At 36.6% G+C, this 20848-nt stretch overlaps 1 protein-coding gene and 1 pseudogene across 7 annotated transcripts in view; one reads left to right on the forward strand and one right to left on the reverse strand.

Moving 5' to 3' along the window:
* The window catches only part of Ptprd (protein tyrosine phosphatase, receptor type, D), a 2098812-nt gene that overhangs the window by 1382596 nt on the left and 695368 nt on the right, over positions 1 to 20848 (reverse strand). The gene's annotated exons all lie outside the window — the stretch shown is intronic.
* Positions 10949 to 11479, forward strand: LOC102009312 (annotated as a pseudogene).

The following is a 20848-nucleotide window of genomic DNA, read 5'->3' on the forward strand; positions in this document are numbered from 1 at the left end:
GGTGAAAAAAAGTAAGCCAAAATTTTAAAACAAGATAATAGGAGAGCGACAATGGTTAATATACTACATATTGTTATCTTCAAATTAGTTTCTCAGAGTACAAGATATGTGCATTTAATTATGCAAGCAATATTAACACAACCCTTTCTTTTCAATGAACTAAGACAAATTAATAGTATAACCATCTTAACTATCTTGTGTGTGTGTGTGTGTGTGTGTGTGTGTGTGTGTGTGTGTGTATATATATATATATATATATATATTGCTTTTCTTTTACTTCTTTTCTGCTTTCTACTACCCATGGAAAGAGCTAATTTTCACTAGAATTAAACACTGTGATCTACTTCTACACTTACTCCTCCTAATTTCTCTCATTTCCACAGAGCAATTTTAGCTAACTGTAGCTTTGTCCCTAGAACAGGAGAAACTAATTATGTAGTTATAGCATATCTCTTCCTTTGAGAGCACATTGCCTTCCATTTCCACCTCCCAAGCACATGTGTGGGAATATGGATTAGCACATCACAGTGGCTGAGTTCTGAATTAAGGTATCTGCAAATAAATGATTAATAAAAATTCAAAAATGCATAAATGCTGAAACCTACTAATGTGAATTTATGAAAGTAGTCTAAAATTCTGCAACATAAAAAGGCATGTCTTTTAAGTGAAACTGAAAAATTCCAGTCAGAAAGGTATAATCACCTTGCCTTATTCCTATTTTGAGGAATAATTTCTGAGTTCTTTTCCAGCAAGTGCCTGGCACATATTCAATGTACAATAAAAATTTTCTGAATAGGTGAATGAAATTTTAAATAATTTTGGTGAACTGCTACTCAAGGCACTTGCTATAAGTTGGATGTTTGCACGTCTCCCCACTATCCATGGAGTGGAGGCTTGTTCCCTAGTGTGGCACAATTGGAAAGTGCTACAAACTCCCATGAGATGAGGGCCTGTGGGAAGTACTTAGGCAATTGGAAGCCTCCCTTTGAAGAGGAGTTTGGAGCCCTAAAGCCATCCAGTGTTCCTCTTTTGCTTCCTGGTTGGAGAGGTGTGCAGTTTTGCTCTGCCATGCACTCCTGCAATGGTGTGCTAACCTCTCCACAGGGCCTGTGTTCTTCCCCTCGACAGACACGAGGGTCAACTTCATGTCTTAGGTTTTATAAGGAGGGTTATTTCAAAGCCTCAGTCCACTCTCTCTCTTTTTCTGTTTCTTCAGCACTTTTCCATTTACAGTCACTGCCCACATTGCAGAGAATTCTCTGAGCCTTTTCTGGCATTGAGGGCTACTGGGTTTGTAACTTACTCTTTGCTCAAATAAATGCTGTTAAGCTTATTTTATCTCAAGTTTTCTTTTATCATTTCTTTAACACATCGAACACTTGGAAAGGATTAGTGAGGTGTACTTTTTATACATGACTTGATTAATTGGTGAATCCAAAAGGAATGCTTAATCTCATATTTTATTTCATTAATTTTCTCCAAAAATATTAAATTATGATTATATAAGAATGCTTTAAAATTAGCAAAAATATTACATTATATTTGGAAAATGCTGTCTAGTATATATAAAAGATTATTTGTAATATTTTATATCTAAACTGACCTACATAAAGACTTATTTATTTATTTATTTATTTATTTATTTATTTATTTATTTATTTATCTTTTGAGACAGGATCTCACTGGCAGTTCAGGCTGACCTTGAGCTCTGTTTGTAGCCCTGGCTGGTCTCGAGCTCCACAATGATCCTCCTGCCTCAGCATCCTGAATGCTGGAATTATAGGCATGCAGTACCATGTCTGGCCTCTATATTTAAACCTATCCTGATGAAGAATAAATACCAAAGTAGTCTGGAATGTAAGATCTGTGACCGGGCTTATCAGAGTTCACATTTTGATTCTCCCATCTAATCTGGGACCTGGAACAAACATCTGTACATCTCCAAGCCCCTGGTGAAAGAACCTGAGAATATTATAGTACTAGAAAGAAACAACACATAATGTGCTTAGCCCAGTGTGCTTTATCAGCAAGTGCACACTCGTGCTTACACTAGTAGTAACAATCATTATGGGTGTGCTTCTTAGTGAAACTTTGAACAATAAATTATGTGGCTTGTTGAAAGACATTTTATACTCCAGGCAAGTTTGACTTCATACATCTTGGTCATAGATCAATGGTGTGCTGGCTCATTTCAATGGAAATGAAATCATAAGAAAATTCACTGTGTGAAGAAATACCTTCAGATTAATTTTTGTAAAATATAAAATAAAAAGTCAATTTTGAATATTTAAACTTTTTCATTTATTCTAATTCAAAGTGTATACATATTAAGATTTTTTAATGCACATCACATTAAAAAATTATGCTTCAGTAAAAAAAAATACTATGTTTTTTCTCCCTTAAAAAAAAATTTACTTAAAATGTTACTTACTTACTCTATTTAAAAGGAAGAAGGACCTTTCAAATATGGGTTTCTTAGCCTCTTGCTTATGAACACAAATGTTTCTCTTGAACTCAGAAAAAGAGAACTTGGGTGCACCAACCTTAGTGGACTTTTGTAAGGAAAATGGGAAGAATAAGAAAAGGCAGAGTAGGAAAGGAATGCATAAAAACAAACCATAAAATGATTTAACATATTCACTCAACAAATTGTGGAGCTCCCTGCACACAAGTACCCATTAAAAGGAATCCTGATCTCTGCCCTCAAAAGGATTATAATACAATGACTATTAAAAAGGATCAAAGGGAAAAAAGATGCAAGATAATTTACAAAGACTGAAGGATAAGTGGGTCTTATGCACTGGCTATTAGAAGTTACTAAAGGTTTTGTGGAATTAGTTGACATCTCTCAGTGGTTTGTGGATGATATCATACACATATTCATACCCAGGATACATTTCTCATTGCCTTTGTGTGTGTGCATGCACGTGCATGCATGAATTCATGCATGTGCATGTGTGTGCACATGTGGTAATGGGAGTAGAACTCAATGTCTTCACCCTGAGCTACATCCCATTTTCTTTTACTTTTTTTTTTTTTTAACAGGGTTTTACTATATTACTCAGTTATCCAGGTTGGCCTGAACTTTAAGAACCACCTTCCTCAGCTTCCCATGTTGCTGGGATTGCAAGCATGTACAAATCACCTGGCTTCTTGCCCTCTTTTTGCTAAAGTATCAACACTTATATTCAAATAAGACTTGGTAATCTGAATTCAATGAACAAAAAGGCAGGAGGTTCAGATTTCATTAATCAAAGCAAGATGAAAAATTTTCAAGGAAGTTTGTAGGGAAATATCAGAAAAAAATTAAGAGTAGCATGAGGTACTAGATTGTCCCTGCTCTGCCTTCTCTCCCTGCTAAATGGACACCGGCAACAATTTAGCTTTGTTTTTGAGGAGAACATAAACTTTGTATTCTCATATTCAAACAGATCTCTATTTGTTTAAGCCACTGTCAATCAGGTTCTCTATTTCTTTTTACTTTATTTTCTTTGTTTCTTTGTTTGAGACAGGGTCTCACTATGGAGTTCAGAGTGGCCTTGACCTCACTTTGTAACTCAGGCTGGTCTTAAATTCACAGTAATCCTCATGCCTCATCCTCCCAAGTGCTGGAATTGCAGGCATGCAACACCACGCCTGGCTTGCATTCTCTATTTCTTATATTTGAAATTATTTATAACTAGTGCATAATCCTTTACTACTACATTTATTTGGAGGCAGTAAGTACTAAAGTTTGATTAACTTATTAAATATTTTCACAATAGTTTGTCCAGAGTAAAAATAATTAAAGTTTGCATGGATCTCATCAGTTGTTCATGGGAGGAGAACACGATATCTGCTAAATTTTTTGAATAGCAGACCTAATATGAGAAGTAAAAGAGCAATGATATGAACTCTGAGGCTGAGAATATGTCTCCAAGAAAGTGTGACAGCCCATAACTAGAAGGGAAAATAGTGACTCTGATGTTACACATAAGGTTATAGTAAAATATTCAGAAAGTTGGTGTTTTTAAAATATACATTAAAGGGAAGTGGTGCAGGTTCAGAGAAGTGGTGTGGGGGTGGCCCTGTCTCTGTGGACCTCTCTGTTGGCTGGTGAGGCCTGTGCCTATGCTCCACACCACTTCTCTCAGACAGGGAAGCAGTGTGGGTGCAGGGAAGTGGGGCGGAAGCAGTCCTGGTTCTGTGGACATCTCCACTGGGAGGTAAGGCCCGCCCTCCGTTGACCAGCTACCTGAGGGACCTGGAGCAGTGACCCCCATCTGGCCACCATCGGGTTCATGGCTGAGACCCACACACTTTCCATTGATGGCCTGGAGACTCTGGTACTGAAGGATAGCATTCCCCCACCATCACAGTTGCGGACTGACCTGAGCACCCCACCAATTGCCTGGGAATCCCAGGACCAGTGGCCCACTGCACACTACCATCTTGAGATTAGTTTGATATCCAGGTAAACTAAGGTCCCTTTGGTGAGCTATCTGGGTAGCATGGAGCTCAGCACTTTCCATCTGACATCCAAAATGACAAGATGTAGGGCAAAATGAAATCTCAGAACTCAACACCACTCAGAACAAGTCCAGGAGACACTGTCATGGGAGAACTTGGAAGTTGCATACCTGAAATCTCTGAAATGATCACAGTGAAGTAGAGAAACAACTCCAACATGCCATAGAAGAAATCAGATCAGAAATAATTGCCCACATAAAAAAAGAAATCACATCAATAATGAAAGAACTGCTCAGCTTATCTAAAGAAGACATATATAAAAAAATGGATGAGCATAGGATAACAATGGAAACCTGAATCAACAGTATAAGAAAGAATTAGAATGCATGAAACAGATTCAAAGAGCTATCCAGGAAATCAAAACTTCAATTGAAAGCTGGCAAAACCACTTGAATGTAGCTAAAGGTAAAATCTCAGATCTTGAAGACAGCATGGCAGCTAATGATTGTGAAAGGAAGGATCTCTTAAAATTAACAAGGAACCAGGACATATCAATTCAAAAAGTTGCAAGATGAGGCAAAGAGAAATAATGTAAGACTAACAGGAGTCAATGAAACAGTAGGAGGAAACACAAATGACATAAAAAGAATATTTGCAGAAATAATAGCAGAAAGCTTCCCAAGCATGGAAAAAGATTCTGATATACAGGAAAATGAGGCAGATAGAACTCCAACTAGCCATAACCAAAATAAAACCACACCCAGACATATAATAATAAAGATCCCAGATATCCAGGAAAAGAACAGAATATTAAAAGCTGTTAGAGAAAAGAAACAGATCACCTATGAAAGAAAGTCCATCAGAATCACAGCAGACTTCTCAATAGAAAAAATCCAACTGAGAAGAGCTTGGAGTGAAGTATTACAAGTCCTGAGACAAAGCAGCTTTCAACCCAGATTGCTGTATCCTGCAAAACTATCCTTCCAATGTAATGGGGAAATAAAATATTTCTACGACAAAGAACAACTGAAGAACAGTATGAGTGCCAAATAAACTTTACAAAGAGTACTAAAAGATGTTCTAGACAATGAAAAAAGTGATCACAATCTCAGGAACAACAACAAAAAGGAACCCTCAAGCACAGCAAACAATTAAACACATAGCAAAAGTAGGAAACCAACAAGTAAATAACATGGCAAAGATAAGCCAACATTTATCAGTTATAATAACTGTGTGGATGGCCTCAATCCACCATTCAAAGAAACAGACTGGCAGAGGGGATTAAGAAACAACATCTCACAATATGCTGTATGTAGGAAACACACTTTACTCAAAGGAAATCCATAGACTAAAAGTCAAAGGATGGAAAACAATTCTCCATGCAACAGGATCCCAGGAAAAGCAAGGGTCGTTATCATGTTTGCAGTCAATGTAAACTTCAAACCAAAAAAACTCAAAAGAGAAAAAGAAAGTCACTACATACTACTTAGGGAAAAACTGCAAGAGGAAGAGATAGCAATCATAAACATGTATGCTCCAAATATTGGAGCACCAAACTATATAAGAAAAATATTAACAGACATGAAAAACCAAATAATTAATAACACTTTTGTAATAGGGGACCTGAACACCCCTTTGACACAAGGAGATAGGTCAACTAGACAAAAAAATCAGCAAAGAAATACCAGACTTAAACCAAATCTGGTAACAAATGGACTTAGTAGATGAATACAGTGTTCCACCCCACAAAATCAGAATTCACATTTTTTTCAACTGCACATGGAATATTCTCTAAAATGGACCATATTCTAGCCCATAGAGCATACCTACGTAAATGCAAAAAATTGAAATCATCCCATGCGTTATTATATGAACACAGTGCAATGAAATTGGAAATTAATGACAAAAGGAACTCTAAAACTCAATAAACACTTGGAAATTAAATAACAACCTCCTAAACAACCAATAGGTCACAGAAGAAATAAAAAAAAAAACCTACAAACAAAGGAAAATGTAAATACAACTTAGTGGAATCTGTGGGATGCAGTCCTCAGAGGGAAATTTATAGCAGTAAACTCACACATAAGGAAAACAGAATGAGAACAAATAAATAGCCTAATGCTGCACCTCAAACTATATAAAAAAAAAAAGTCATGCTTAAAACCCAAAAAGGGAGGATCTGATAAAGATCAGGGCAGAAATTAATGCAACTGAGACAAAGAAAATACTATAAAAATAAATGAAGCAAAAAGTTGGTTCTTTGAAAGAATAAATAAAATTGATAAACCCCTAGACAACCATATCAAAAAAGAAAAGAAAAAAATTCGAATTCCTGCAGTATGGAATGAAAAGGGTGAAATCACTACAGATTCAATAGAAACTCAAAAGATCATTAATACCTAGTTTGAAAATCTTTACTCCCATAGGATAGCAAACTCATATGAAATGGACAGATTCCTAGATATGTATGAATTACCAAAGATGAATAAAGATAAAAAATCCTGAACAGCCCAATATCAATTAATGAGATTGAAAAGGTGACTAAAACCTTACTGACAAAGAAAAACGCAGGCCCTGACAGATTCACAGCAGAATTCTACAAAAAATTCAGGGAAGATTAAATGCCAACAGTCCTCAAACTTTTCAATGAAATTGAAAAGGAAGCAATTCTCCCTAACTCATTTCTGGAGGAAAATATTATACTGATAGCAAAACCAGAGAAAGACCCAACCAAGAAAGAGAACTACAGACCAATCTCCCTAGTGAACATAGCTGTAAAAATACTCAATAAAATACTAGCAAATAGAATGCAGCAAGACATAAAGAAAATAATAAACCATGACCAAGTAGAATTCATTCCAGGAATGCAGGGATGGTTCAATATTCACAAATCAATTAATGTAATACAGCATATCAATACAGCCAAAGACAAAAACCACTTGATCATCTCAATAGATGCAGAAAAAGCTTTCAAGAAAGTCCAAAACAGTTCATGGACCCTGGTCTTTACAATAAGCTTTGAATATGACCCCAAGGGAAGAGATAACAAGAACAAACATTACAGTGAGACTCCATTACACTCAGCAGCTCCGGCACAAAACAACCAGTGAAAAGCAAAGGCAAACAAGGAGTTGGTAGAGAATATTAATAAGTTCCATACCTGAAAAGGCTTAATATTAAATATATGAGGAATTTGTATATCTCAAGGCCTCATAAAAAGGAATGAAGAGAAGAAGTTAGGAAAAGAGGAGGGGAGGAGAGAAGCGAAGAGCAGGCTGAAAGGAGGAGGAATGGAAAAAGAAAGACAAATGAAAAGAAGGAAAGAAAAGAAAACAGAGGGAGGGGCTGGGGATTTAGCTCAGTGGCAAAGCGCCTGCCTGGCAAGCACAAGGTCGTGAGTTCCGTTCCAGGTACCAGAGAAAAACCAAAACCAAAAAAAACAAAAAAGCCAACATTGAGAGTCCATCTTACCCCAGTAAGAATGGCTAGCATTAAGAAATTAACCAATAAAAAATGCTGGTGAGGCTGTGGAGAAATAGAAGCCCTTCTCCACGGCTGGGGAGAATGCAGACTAGTGAAAACACTGTGGAAATCAGTTTGGAAATTCCTCAGCACACTAGGTCTCAGGTCCCATTCAACCCAGCTATTCCCCTTCTGGGTATTTTCCCAGAAGAGCTGAAAACATAATTTCACAGACATATATGTGCACCTATGTTTATAGCAGTGCAATTTGCAATTGCTAAATCATGGAAGCAACCTAAATATCCATCTACTAAGGATTGGATAAAAAAAATTGTGCATTTTTATATAATGGAACTCAGCTATAAAGAAAGATAAACTCAAGGCTCCTATAGGTAAATGGTCACAACTAGAGACCATACTCATAAGTGAAATAAATCAGACCTGCATATTTAAGCAACATTTTGTCTCACTAGTATAAGAACCTGAAAGAGTGAATAAAAATTAGGAGGTATGATAAACACTGTGAAATGAAAGGAAACTCCTCAAAAGTAAAGAGCAACAGGGATGAGGGAAAAGAGAAAAAAAAGAAGGGGAAAATTATATATATATGTATATGTGGGATAGCTAACATAGTTGTACTACTGACTTCTATACCTTTATTTTTTTTTGTTTTTTTGTTTTTTATTTCCGGTACCGGGAATCAAACTCACAACATCGTGCTTGCCAGGCAGGCGCTGTGCCACTGAGCTAAACCCCCAGCCCTCTATCACTTTATTTAAAGGAATAGTTAATGATTAATTATTTGATCAATCTTTCATGTCTATATTACTTTTCCTGAGTAAGCACTTTGAAATTATCAATATGTAATATAACAACCATTATTAATTCCCTGTCACCTGGTCTGTAATTCCATATTGCTTGTACTATTTGTTTTCCTTTTTTTTTTTTTTACCAGGAATTGAACTCATGACCTCGTGCTTGCTAGTCAGGCGCTGTGCCGCTGAATTAAATCCCCAGCCCCTGCATGCACTATTCTTGTGCTACTTTGAAAATGGTTGTTTATCTGTTAATATGTTTTTATTCTCTTACTTTTAAAATAAAAAAATAAAATATATATTAAGAGGCAGGTAATGCAGGTATTTACATAGAGTCCAACAGGACAGTTGAATATAAGATGGAAGTGAGTAGAAAAGTATGACAGAAGACAAGAGTCAAGGGTTTGAAAATCTGTACCTTTTGCAGAATGAAAGAAGAAGTCAACCAAAGAGCTAGAAAAACACAATGAAATGTGGCTGTGAACCCAGGGAGTGTGATCCTCAGCTATTAGGGCTTTAACAGTCAAAACAAGGGTTAAAGGAAGTGAGAAGATGACTGACCTTTTTTACTAGTTGTTTAAAATGAAAAACAGGAAAACACGTACTCAGTTCTAAGGAGCACTTTAAAGGAGGGAAATTAACAGAGTGAAGGGAGAATGAGAAACAATCCTATTTCTGAAGAAAAGTCTAAAATCATTAGAAAGGGTAAGAAAACCAGGAGAGTGACCAAAAATACAGAAAATACAAAGTATGACCCCAGATAGGAGAATGATCATAAATCAACAGGGACCTAATGAAAACCAAAGAGTGAAACTGTTTTCATCCAACAGCTTTTGTATGTCCAGTACTGTTACATATTCACTTAAAATTAATGATATTTATGTAAAAGATATGTTGTATAAAAACATTTACACATGGGGAAAAGTGTGTCAAAGTAGGTGATTAACTTTCCAGTGTTGTATAGAAAATGAACAAGAAAAATAATTCATGTAGCTCCATCTTTTTCTGACATGAAAGTTCATGTTCTTTTCATTTCTTATTGTAAGAGGAAGACAGATTTCATTTCACAAAATAAAAAGAATTTCCAATCTCAGAATGGACTAGGTAAATTGTGATATTAGCCTTCATAGATAAAGTAAAATTAAAGTTTTCCAAATATAACCAGTTAGAAGAAATTTAAAAATTTAATTGGGACTTAGATGAATGTCTCTATGTGGGTTCTTTTCATTACAGCAACTGTTATTTTATTTCAGTATACTAGAATTTCATGCAAGTAAAAGAAGAGAAGAGTTTGTTCATAAGAAAATAAAAGATTCCTAGTAAAACCAAGCAGAGAAAATTCAAGCATCTGACAAGGGCTAGAGCTATCAGACACCAATTTGAGTAAGAGACGTGTTCATAGATATATAAGTTACACGGCAGCAGCCAATAAGGGAGAGAACATGGATGATGAATAAACACAGCTCACTGTTCATCAGAGTGAAAGGGAAAGCTCACAGAGCCATGCCTTCCAAGAGGATAGACAGGAAAGGACCGAGGATACAATCAAAGGGCTTCTGCTACCATCGGGAGGTTGATACATCTTTTTGTAAACAGGAAAGGCATAAGGAAATGGGTGCTGGTGCAAGCAAATCTATTTTGAGGTAGAAGAGAGACATCTAAGGATTTCTCATTAGGAGACATCTATGTCAACATGGAAAAATGATTAATAGTTTCCTAAGTAAGAGAGTATTAGACAGAATGCAGAAGCATTTCATCCATCACTATGAGGGAGCTAAAAGTAAGACAAAAAGAAATAGTTTCAAACAGCAATGGGATTCTAATTATTTTGTTAGTTATGGAAGCACTAGCGTTGAGGCTTTTTCCAGACTTCTAGCAATAAAAGGAGAAAAACAAAGGTTGGTTAACAAGTGTTTCCCATTGTTGATGAGAAAATTAAAAGGCAAAACATCTTACTGAATATTATACAATAATATTTTTATTTCACTTCACTAATATATGAAGAAAATATGTTTAAGTATGACAGACTAGACATAGCTTGGAAATGTGCATCATTCACATTATACATATATTATTTTGTATCACTATAAACATGTCATACTTGTGGAAATCAAATCATCATGATCCAACAGTTATAATATTTAAGCTTCAATAAATCAGTGGGGCTCTTCCTGTAAGTGGCTGAGGTGACCCATGAAAATGGTTCACTACATTTTGACCCAGAAAACCCCACAAAATCCTGCAAATCAAGAGGCTCAAATCTTCATGTGCACTTTCAGAACACCCATGCAACTGCCCAGGGCCTCAAGGGTATGCATATCCTGAAGGCCACCAAGTATCTTCAGGATGTCACATTAAAGCAGCAGTGTATGCCATTCTGGCATTACAATGGTGGAGTTGGTAGCTATGCTGAGGCCAAACAGTGGGTCTGGACACTTGGTTGGTGGTCCAAAATGAGTACTGAATTTTTGCTGCACATGCTTAAAAATGCAGAGAACAATGGTGAACTTAAGGGTTTAGATGTAAATTCTCTGGTCATTGAACATATCCCAGTGAACAAAGCACCCAAGATGCGCCACCATCCTTACAGATCTCATGGCTGGATTAACCCACACATGAGTTGCCCCTGCCGTACCGAGATGACTTTTACTGACAAGGAGTAAATTGTTCCCAAGCCAGAGGAGGGAGCCGCACAGAAGGAAAAGATATCCCAGAAGAAACTGAAGATACAAAAACGTATGGCACAGGAATAAATTAAACACAAAATAAATGCAAAAAAAGTAAAAAAAAAAAAAAAAAAATCAACAGGAAGAGAGATGCCCAGGGTTACTGTGAAAATGATTCATCAAAGGCTGAGGGCCCCGAGTTGGAGATTGTGCTGCCCTTTCCCCCTGGAGAACATCCTCCATTGTCTTGCGTTTTCACCTCCCTCTATAATCCCAAGGACTAAAGCTCCAACTTCTGTCCAGGTCTCTGTAAGTCTGGGGAGTATGCTCTTGCATTGCACACTTAAAATTATAATAGTGCATCGGTGTAATGCTACTTGGGTGTGATAGAAATAAAGGTGGGAGTTCTTGTTTAAAACAGGTTTGCATTGCTCACCATTTTATTCCTGGAAACGATGTTGTGAGGGGATTGATACAGATGGGAGAGTATTTGCTAACTTTGTCCTTATCACGAAGCCCTCCCCATCCTGGGGGTCCATCTTGGGCTGGAGCAGTGCATAGCACCAACAGGAGAGACAGAATGAAATGTGCACAAAGATCAGATTTTTTTTAAGTAAAAACAGTGATACCTCGGTTGTCAAACAGCTCCAACCTTGAACTTCCCACTACCCCAACAATAAAGCTTGAAAAAAATCTGCTTGGTGTTCATAACTTTGTTCAACAGTTAACTGAAAATCTGGCTTGATAAAACCTGCCTGGGCCAAGAGTGAGTCATGCGTCATGTCAAACACTAAGAGGTGACGCTTCAATCTGAGTGCTGCTCTTCTTAGACAACATACAGAGCCTGTGTGAGTGCGTTCAAACATTTGTCTTGTGTGTGTGGCCTTTTTTTTTCTTTTGGACTTCATTTGCATAAAATATGGTAACCATCGTTCTGAACCAAGTTAGTGATACTGGCAATAATGCTACAAGGAAGACTGTGGGAACTGCAATAAAGTTAAGGGACCGTGGTGAAGTTTGTTAAGGTCTTGGAAAAATGAATTTATAAGTGTAGTTTTGGTGCCTCAGAATCAATTATTTGGTTTTCCATTATTTCTTATTAGAAGATATTTTCACTTCTTGAACTTTTCACTGTTCGATGAAAAGTGGGAATGAAGTGAGTTCCACAACCAAGCCATTTACTGCATTTTGGCCATTGATTAATTTTCTACTAAAACAGGGATGCTAAGTAGTTTTCCCCCTGTATTCCCAGGATTATAATTCAGCTTTAGGAACACACACACACACACACACACACACACACACACACGCTTTTTTTGTTTTTCTTTTTTTTCCAGTACCGGAAATTGAATTCACGACCTAGCGCTGGCCAGGCAGGCGCTGTGCCGCTGAGCTAAACCCCCAGCCCCACACACATGTTTTATATGTACATTTATATACAGTGGGTGGTTCAATGACGACAGATAAAATGGTGGTGAAAAGTAGTTAGTAGGGACATACTGTTATTCTTATCACACTTGATATTGTTATGTTGCCTGTAGTGTTTTTCCTCTTAGACAACACTTCTAAAGCAAATAGACATTATCCTAAAAAACCATTTTTGTTGTAAAGGCATCACTACAGCTTACAAAAGAAGAAAAAAATATCAAAATATTAACATCCAGAGAATGACATTAATAAGGTAAAAGAATAGATGGTCCCTGTCTTAGTTAATTTTCTTATTAACTAAGACAAAATATCTGACACCCAAAGTTAAAGAAGGAAAGGTTTATTTAGTTCACAGTTTGCAGATGTTTCAGTCCATTATTGGCTGGTTCCAAGGTAAGGTGGCAATGCAGACAGGCATCACAGAGGAGAAACAGTTCATGGTGGGCAGAAGACAGCAAAGCAAGCAAGGGACGACCACAACCCTCTCCATCACTTATATCTTATCCAGGCTACCTAGGGTGGGTGACACCCACACATTTAATACTAGTGCCCTTGATCCTAGCATTGCACCATAAATCAATTACAGTGTCATACACTCTAGGCTCAGCCACCTCTGCAAAATCTCCATCTGTAATTACACTAAGCTTTGGGGGACACCTAGACAAAAACCATAACAGTCCCTTATGTATACATTCCTAAAGGAAAACTCACTTGGCAAATGAGTTAGAGCTTCTAAACCTCAGAGGAGCTGACAAGTGAGAAGAGCTATTTTGGGAAATCAGGCTTATGCACATGGGCTGTAGTATCAGCTACAGCACAGGAAACAGCCACACCCTGCTGTGGATTTAGCCACACTGCCCCATTTGGCCTTGTCCTTGCCAACAGTACCATCTTCTAAGAAACCAGGAGGAACCATGCCCATGAATGTCTCATATCATAGACTGCCATCCTCAGGTCAGTGCACATCAAAGTGGACCATGACGCCTCACCAAACCCTCATCTGCTGTTCTGAGTTCTGCCTGCTAAAGGATGTTCAGAGATATATCCAGTCAGGCCCATCTATCTTACATAGGGAGCCCTGATGAAATAGGTCTGATTGTGGCTCTCATAGTGATCCTGCGGGTCAAATGTGCTGGGTCCAGCCCATTTCAGCCACAGTTCAGAAATAGTCCTGCCTGGCCAGAGACCCAGTTGGAGACAAATTCCTCCATGGTCCAAAGATAAGCTTGTCAATCACAATTAAACAATACATTCTGAAGGAGCTCTGTAACCCAGCTTAATACATATTTAGCTATGGCCCCTGGGAATGCGTCAGTGCTCAGGGACTAGGCAGGTGGCATTCTTGACCAGAACCCTGGAGATAGGTCTCTGGTCCTTGGTCTCATCTTGGACCTTAGAGGATCTTTTAACTGAGTTTTATCTTCTCTCAGTCGATGTTGAGTCAGTCCTCTCTACTTAGGTACCCATCCAGTAACTCAAGACAACCCTTTCAGGAACTTTTTGGGACTTACACATGTTTCCACACCTATTATAAGTCCTACTGTCTGAGCACCCAACTCTGAACCCTGAAACAGCCCTCCTGACCAAGGTTCCGAAGTAAAGTCTTATCCACTCACTGACCAGGCAGCACCTATACTCACCCAAGCCCCTGGAAAAAGGCTTTCCACCCTTACATCCCACTGAGGACCCATCAGTAGCCAGACAATCAGACTCCAACCCCATTTAACTGCAATTTTAGGCAATCTCATCAGTTCTGGATCAGGACTATGCACAAGGCCTTTAGGTATCAAAAACAGTTTGAAAAGACTGGGAGAATTAGTTTCCTTTTTCAAAGTCTTGCCTTCTCAACCAGTAAGAAAGAAGCAAAAATTTCATGTCTGAAAATCCATCATGTTTTTATGCTAAATAAATTTTTTGTTAAAAAATTTAAATCAATGCATTTAAATTTAGAGAATTGGTTATCATAAAGACTTGTTAATGGAGTGTCACATTAAAACAAACAAAATCAATGTTTTATTGGAAACATCTTCATCTGACTCAATCACTTTACATATTTAATAGCTGTATGTCTTAGAGCAAATGAGCTACCTAGTGCACCATAATTGCTAAAGTGCTTTGGTACATTGCTATAAATCTATTTGAACAATATGATATTTCCCTGTTAATGGCTTTAAGTGAATATATCCCCTAAAATGCCTGTGAGCTAAAAACAAAGAGACAGACAAAAAAATGTTCTATTTCCCATTAGGAAAATTCTCTAGGTTCCCTCATTAAAAGATACTGAAAATAACATGCAAAGTGTGTCCCTTTAGTAACATTATGAAGGAGAAAAAGAATCCTGCATTAGGGAGAAGTAGTTCTATAATATCCTATGCATGAAATAATAATCACTGTGACTTTAAGATAAGAAAATTGCCCCAAGATGTTAATGATAACCATAAGGAACAAAGTTGAAGTTTGTTTTTTCTTAGTAGGATGATCAGTGTGAAATAAGGACTGTTTAACTGCAGGTTATAACTTTCTATGCAACTATACAGTAGAAAACCTAATCAGGAAGCTGTAAATGAGTAAATTACCACCTGTCACAAAAATTGTTGTTGTCAAATTAAAGGAGCTTCCCTTAGGTAAGCTAGCATTACTTTTGCCTAAAGGCTAGTTCAGGACTGGGGATATAGCTCAGTGGCATAAGAGCCTGCCTGGCAAGCACAAGGTCCTGAGTTTGATTCCCGGTACCAAAAGAAAAAAAAAAAGGTTAGTTCAAAAATGAATCCTGAGAGTGACAATTCATATAAATACATTCTTTTTGTTTGTGTAGATTAATTTGAAAAATAAATCATGAAACTCATTTCTTAGTCTTGAAACAAGTAACTGAAATGATGATTGACTACGTTAGCCCAGATTAAGTACAATGCTACCTTGTTTCAGGAACTTAACTTGTTCCATGATTCTGGAAAAGGCGGCCATGTTCATCTTCATGCAAGAAAGATGGCTATGGTCATGTCCCTCACCTGATGTAGAGTTTGCAAACAAAAGTGAAATTTTGCCAAATGCTTCTATTTGTGATCAAAATTGTTTGCAAACAAAGGCATTCCTGAACCGAGATACCACTGTACTTCTCAATGGCTCCAGATTTCTCTTTCGGTGAGTATAAACGTAATTCTACAATGTCAAATAAGCTTATATGGTTTTCCGATAGGTTAAACTAAGGAGTGATTTCCATCATGAAATGGGAAAAGTGAAAGTAACTTGGTGATTTACATGTATTCACTGAGCTACAAGTCAGCGGTTTAGTGTTACTTGGGCTCTCAAAAAAAATTATTATTATTATTATTATTATTATTATTTTTTTTGGTTTTTCTCCGGTACCGGGAACCGAACTCACGACGTTGCGCTTGCCAGGCAGGCGCTTTTGCCGCTGAGCTAAATCCCCAGCCCCTCAAAAAAAAAATTATTAAAAATTTCCTTAGAAGCCATATCTAAAATATAGCCTCTGTATTTCATTCCAGTTGTTGATTTTATTTTGTCCTCTGTTTACACAGATGCATCCATAATAAAATTAAAAGTAACACATTGAAGACACTTCGTTGTGCTTCTCTTTCATCTGCTTATTTGTAGTATTTTAGAGCACTCCTCATCCAAAGACAGTAAAAGGAATGGGCTCAGAATTAGGAGCATCTGTGATAATTACGGAAAGAAAAGCAAAATGACATCATCTATGTATAATGAGGAACCGAATGCTTCCCAGTGTCTGTACCAGAATAAAAAGGTCAGGGGTTCTACAACATGGTTAAACACATTTAAAATTAGCCAATTTTGTCTCACTGAAAGCAGGAAAGTTACTGTACAACTACTTAATGAGATCAATATGAAGGCTATTTCACCATTTTCAGGAATTCTAGAGGTATTTTAGAAACAGAAATAACATTCTGATCATCTGAGGAGACTTCTTCAGTCCAACACCAGTGCCTGACCTTAGGGAGAAAGTTACTATATTGCAATTAACTGGTTCTCTGTTTTCTAGTAGTTGTGATGGACCTTTTTTTGACCTTTTCTTTAATTGGACATTTCATCTCACAACCTGTAAATCTCACTGAAGTAGTGGATGACAAGACACCAATGAAATCAATAGATTTTTAAATAGTAGGATGTCCATATCATTGTAATAGATGATGCACATTTTTCTATACTTCTGAGACAACATCACACACCTTCTAGCACATAAGGTCAGCCTCACCAAAGCCTGGGTGAGGAGATAAGCCCACTTATCAGCTGAGAACTGAACCTGTGTGTTTCAGCAGCTCATTAACCCAGCTATGACGGATTATAGAACTCAAGTCATAGATGCCCTATCTTTCCTCTTTATTACAGCAATCTGAAGAACATTATTTAGTTGTAAGAGTAATACTGATTTTATCAGGAAAATAATATACAGGGAGGCATGCAAGTAAAGAAGGTGAAAGAAAGAGGGAGAGGCAGATAATGACTATTTGGGGAATGCACTGAATTGTTGTTGTAGCTATGAACGTCATTATTCCAAAAATGAAAACACAAATAGCTGTTAAGTAAATCTTTTGGTTATTTGCTTGTAGTAATTGACAAAAGATTGCTATCATATGCATATTTAACTGCACAACACTGCACTATTACTCACTAGTCAATTTTCTTATATCAATTCTGAAAAAGTGACAGAACATTCCCGGATACATAGGGCCACCGAGAGCAATGCAGATCCATACTGTGCTCAAGCGACCTTGATGCGGCCTGGGATGCTAGAGGGACAGATGGGGTCAGGGACATGCAGGTACTGATGCTGCTGCTCCTGCTCCGTATGGCCCGTCCCTAGTGTAAGGAAGTATCTTTACTGAGGCAGAGTTGGACACAGGGATAGGCAAATTCAGCTCTTTAAAATTATTATCATAATATTATTATTATTATAATTATTATTATAATGAATTCCTTTCAAAGGCTTTGATAGTGTGAATTCCTTCAGAAAAGGGCTGCAGCCCGGAGTCAAATTATCCTGAGGTTCAATAGTATAGATTCATGATTCAACCCTCGGTTCAAAGACTTAGGCTTAATTCTCATTAATTTCCACTGTGCAGGTGTGTGTGTGTGTGTGTGTGTGTGTGTGTGCGCGCGCGCCCGTGTGCGCTCCTATATACATAACGCCATACTTCAGGTAAGATTTCAATTATTTTATTCAATTAAATCTCCAATGTAATTTAACTTTCTTGTGGGAGCACGACACGGGGGAGGGGGAGGGGTACGGGTGAGAGGCTGCTGCCCACACACACGTGTGCGTTTCCTTTTAAAATTTTCAGAGCCTTCCTGAGCAAACAGAGCCTATTCTTTGAGAGGCTGTGGAAATTTATCAGAATATTTCTCACTGATATAGCGACATTGAGACTCTCATGTTTATTATCCAGATTCAGAATAGCTAAAGTATACATCTTAATAAAAGTATAAAGGATATTCACTCTGCTTGTTATATGTTGTATGGGTCTTGTAGGAATCAAAAATACTGATATTAGTCACCACCTTGCACTTATAATCATCTTGCGGCCATTATTAAAGATTACCAACAATATCTGAAACTGACTTCTTTTTCATTTTAGTGATGAATTGGTTAGGTAACTAAATGGCCAATTCCATATAAATAACAATAAAGAAAACATTTCCATTTAAATATGCTCATAAGTTTTCGCTTATCACCTCCAAATATAAAAGGTATGTGCATGTGTGTATGTGTGTAAGTGTACATGATGTATGTACGCCTTCAATAAAAAATGAAAGCTAATTCAGATCTGTAACAGGAGTTTCAAATCATTCAGGTGTTTTGATAATAAATATCATCTTATCTACAGATTGGCCAACAGATGACTATGAAGTCACTATAACTGTAAATTTCTCACATAAACTTACTTGAAAACAGGCCTTATAACTAAAATAATCAACCATAAATGCTATCGCATCATCCATTTTTCTCCCTTTCTTTTTCTTTCTTAAATTGTAATTTTATTTTTAAAGATATTGTGGCTCATTGTTTTCTTAAATTTTAACTGAAATATATGCTCATGCTCATAGAAGTTAACTCACATATGTAAACAAAAACTGTGTCCTCAACCTACTTCCAAATGGATTATTAACTGGTGGCTTAAGTTTCTTTCAAAGCTATGTGATGCCTGATTAGAATTTAACCTAACAAACTACATTCCCTATGTTACTGTTTACTTGACAATTAATGGTAATTTTTTGTCACATTCATATACCTACGAAGCCTACTATTAATTGCTTAATGTTTTCATTGAATGCTTTATTATATTAATGCAGATTTATATTACTTCTAAGATAAAAAAACTAAAGCAGCCTTTAATTTTTATGATTTCATTTTTAACACAAATGCAGTAAAAATAAAACCATATTATTAATTCTCAGTTAATTTGTGAGAATGGGTGCTACTCTATTTTTATTAAGAACAAACTGACTGGAAAATATTTGAGTTATAGAAGAAATGGTAGTATCAGTGCATATTTTACTCATTAAGAATTAAAAGAATTGAAAATAACTTTCTCAATATGTGGTTCCAATTTACTCAGACAATTTTGCAATTTACAAATAGAAATGATATTGATAATCATTTAAAATCTTACTTAAGGGAATGGAGATGTAGCTCAGTGATATGACACTTGCCTAGCATGCACAAGGCATGCTAGTTCCTGAGTTCCTGAGTTTGAATTTCATTACTGCAAAAAAGTATACAAATACAATTTTGTTTGAAGATGCAAGGCTATCAGAAAACACAGACTGTTTTATACTAGTATTCAGGTTGTGGCATCAAAATGAAAGCCCCAAGTAAAACACTGAATTAAGGACAAGTAGTATTAAAGCAGTCTGGGGGACCAGATGATATGTATTTGAATGTGCAGGGTAGTCACCAGTTCTGAAAACATATAATTGAATAATCAATCCGAGTCTCACTTTCCTTATTTGTAGAAAACAGTGGATGTATTGCTGCTTGATTCTTAAATCCATTAGTTTGTAACTACAGAAAAGTGACAATCTAATTCTATCCTTTCTAATTTCTTATTTTTTTATATAAAAACACTTTTATGTTCTACTATTTTGATTCCCAGTAGTAGAGGCCATATTAAAAGAAAGCATGATAAATGCTTAACTCTATTATTTACTGCTTTTCAAGATAATTATTGTCTTTCATCCTCTATACATTTATGTTGTCTGGTGCACAGTTGCTATATACTTTCTGTCAAACAGCACTTAGCATTAGTTCCATGGATGACTAAATAGTAAGTGATCACTACCCATCTTTACCTGTATATATATTAACTGGAATGTTTAGAGTATCCTGTAGGTTCAATATTCTCAGGAAAGAGTTGAGGAAACAGTGGTGTGCTTTAGTGATGAGGACATTTTCTGTGCCCTTTACAATTCATGTTTTATTCTGGATATGACCTTCTTAGCTCATATCATATCATTTTCATTTTTTCCCCTTGTATCTTAAACACGTTACCACATTTTCCTGTAGAATTGAATTTCCATTTAAAAGTAATAATTATTTTCTTTCTCTTATTAATTTTTTTGTAGAGGTGTCCAAAGGACACATTTGTTCTTTTTTCTTTAAAGTACAATATTTCAATATATATTTTGATATTGATAATTCCAAGTTGATATCGTTAGATATATCCTTTAGTTCATTGCTTCAAATGTAAGCAGGAAAATTTTCTTCATTATATTTTGATATTTAGTGCTGATTTTCTTCTTCAGAGTCTCCTATCATGTATGTATGTTGCACCTTCCTTATGTACCTTCAATATTTATTGAATTGTCTCAAATTTCACTGTTTTTGTTTTAAGACAGAAACTCACTGTATAGCCCAAGATAGCCTTCAAACTCATGAGCTTACTGCATCAGCCTCCCAAATGGCTGGAATTACAGGTGTGTACCACCATGTGTAGCTTCTCTCTTTTATTTTTTCTTTTTTACCAGTCTATAGTAGCCTTTGTTTTAACT

The sequence above is a fragment of the Chinchilla lanigera genome, unplaced genomic scaffold, assembly GCF_000276665.1.
Source record: "Chinchilla lanigera isolate Chin_1 unplaced genomic scaffold, ChiLan1.0 scaffold00033, whole genome shotgun sequence".
Classification (NCBI taxonomy): Eukaryota; Metazoa; Chordata; class Mammalia; order Rodentia; family Chinchillidae; genus Chinchilla; species Chinchilla lanigera.